The sequence below is a fragment of the Montipora capricornis genome, chromosome 12 (assembly GCF_036669925.1).
Source record: "Montipora capricornis isolate CH-2021 chromosome 12, ASM3666992v2, whole genome shotgun sequence".
NCBI lineage: Eukaryota > Metazoa > Cnidaria > Anthozoa > Scleractinia > Acroporidae > Montipora > Montipora capricornis.
Window position 1 is genome coordinate 39,272,438 of NC_090894.1, and position 2,500 is coordinate 39,274,937.

At 43.5% G+C, this 2,500-nt stretch overlaps 2 non-coding genes across 2 annotated transcripts; one reads left to right on the forward strand and one right to left on the reverse strand.

The window, feature by feature from the left end:
- Nucleotides 1-420: 420 nt before the first annotated feature.
- Nucleotides 421-493, reverse strand: Trnav-cac (transfer RNA valine (anticodon CAC)). The gene has a single exon. It is a non-coding gene; the product is annotated as a tRNA-Val (tRNA).
- Nucleotides 494-1,097: 604 nt separating this feature from the next.
- Nucleotides 1,098-1,171, forward strand: Trnan-guu (transfer RNA asparagine (anticodon GUU)). Its single transcript has one exon. It is a non-coding gene; the product is annotated as a tRNA-Asn (tRNA).
- The last annotated feature ends 1,329 nt before the right edge of the window (nt 1,172-2,500 follow it).

The window sequence follows — 2,500 nt, forward strand, 5'->3', positions numbered from 1 at the left end:
GTCGAACCCGGGACCTCTCGCACCCAAAGGGAGAATTATGCCACTAGACCAACAGGCCCACCAGGGAAAGCTACCGTCACGCCCACTGTGTTGCAAATTACTTGAGCGAGAGTTGAAAACAAACCTTACCACTTGTCATAATGTGGTGTTCTATGTCTAAATTGTCTGATTGTTAATCACCACGTGAGTGAAGTAGCTGAGTTGAGGCAATTCGCGTTTAACAGGTACCGATGCACAGACCCAGACGGACAGAAGGAAAGTGCATTTTCTTCGACTTGACAATATATAATCAATTGTCTTTGGAGATTGCGGGACTGCAGGTTGTTGGGCTGGAATAGACATGGTGTAGCAGTCTTCAAAATGAGAAACCTGGAGTTGTGGTCGTTTAGCTTCAGGTATAGGATCCCCAAAAATGCAATTTGTTTTCGGCAGGACTTGAACCTGCGACCTTCCGCGTGTGAGGCGGACGTGATAACCACTACACTACGAAAACAAGCACGACTCTGCGAGCGGTTAAACATTTGTGGAATGTTAAAAAGTATGAAATCAAAAAGGATCACTATGCTGTCAACTCATCCAAATTTCACAACTGCACTCTTCTGATGTAAGGCTTTTCTTTTAAGAATGAGGAACTTCAGGCATTGCAAAAAGCGTATTTAAAATCAGGCTTGCTTTTAAAGTTTCTTTGTCTTTGGTGTGTGTGAAACTCGAAGATTCTTGCGAAATAGAGTTGTCACCGTGAAATTGAACATTAAAATACTGGAGTGTAAGTGCACGGAATAAATGCTCTCAAGGGTTACCACTAGTGCAACAAAATCAAAGGAACGTTAAAAATTTCTTCAAAGACGTTGTGGGCTGGTTGTTTTTGTCGACAGCTGTTGCAAATAACGAAGCAAGTGAGGCATGAGTAGAAGGAAATCAAAGGATCGTTAACAACACCTTCTGGACTGGTTGTTCTTTTTCTCGACACTGCTACTTTCGTGTCTGAAAAAGACAAGAAAAAATGGCCGCAGGAATTTAGAAGGCTCATCGCATAGTCGTGGTTAAGATTGAGTGGAAGTTTGTCCAATCTTGTCCTCGGCCAAGCGTTCAGACCTGTCTCTGTGGCGCAATCGGTTAGCGTGTTCGGCTGTTAACCGAAAGGTTGGTGGTTCAAGCCCACCCAGGGACGCTTAGTTTTGATTGGCATAGGCCAGCTGTAGGCAAACAAGTCAAGGTTGGCCATGACTAAGGGGCCAATCGGAAGATCACTTCGTCACCTTTGTCAAAGCGAGTCTATGTGTGAGGTCTTTGCCCTGAACACCATTTTCATTCATCTTTAGAGTTGATTACGGGCGTTTTTCGGGTCAACATTAACAGCTTTAAAAAATAGAGGATTCCAAGTTTCCTGAGAAAATCAGCAGGTGGACCTCATTCCTCCGTGAGGCTCCTTTTCTGTCACTTGCCATGAATGTCCCAGTGATTTCACAGTCACCAGGTGAACAGGAGTTCCCATCGTTGAACCAATAGAGACCTTGTTTAGAAGTTTACAGCGGATAAACTGCTCTTCATTCCAAGGAAAGACTCGCAGACATGACATGATTAAACTTGGTAACAATACAACAGGCTGCCTGTGGAAAATCCGTGTGTCGATCTCGGTACCTCCTGCATTTGAAGTGGGCACTATATTCCCCGTTTCCTGGAACCACGCTGGGTAAGTTATAATTATAGGATTTGCACTTAAATGTTCGCCACCGCGATGCCTTGAGCTTCTCATTTGCGTCGTCTGTTTTTGCCTCGACACTTCGTCGTCCCTGATTAGATATATTATTGTGGAGAGCATCAGGTCGGAAGAAAGCTTAGGGTTAGGCACAAAAGTGACACGAGCGACCAGCTATGGAAATGTCACAAGACCACTTGTCAACGTTAAATCTTATGAGTAAGAGAGTTTAATGTCATCCAGCTCTGTGGTTTAGAAGACAACTCGACCAAGATGCGAGCATCCTATGCTTGCTTCAAGCTTTTAAACTTGAACAGCAGTGGGAGGTCTGGTGTGACACGTTTGTGGCATTAATGTGCTAATCATGCGCAGTGGTGAGACGAATTTGCCAAGCTTTCCAATTCATGATGAAATTTGATATGTTGACCTCCAATGGCGAAAGAAGAGTGTGCCGTATGTTGGGGCGTGATACTGACGGCAAGTTCTTGATCTATGAACATTGCTGTATAAAAGGGCCTGTCCGGGAGTCGAACCCGGGTCCTCTCGCACGCAAAGCGAGAATCTTTTTTTTTTCTGTCTGAAAAGGCTCAAAAAGAGCTTTTTTATTTACACATAAAAAAATAAATATATTAACCGAGTTCAATTCACAAGTCACAGCAAATGTAACGTTTTAGCGTCATTAGAATGTAAATACGAACCGATTTCCGTCCACTCTGGCAAAAGCTTCGCTCAGACACCATGTGGTCTTAAAACTTTCATGATTCTGTCTAATACAAGATAACTTAAACTTAAACCGTAAGT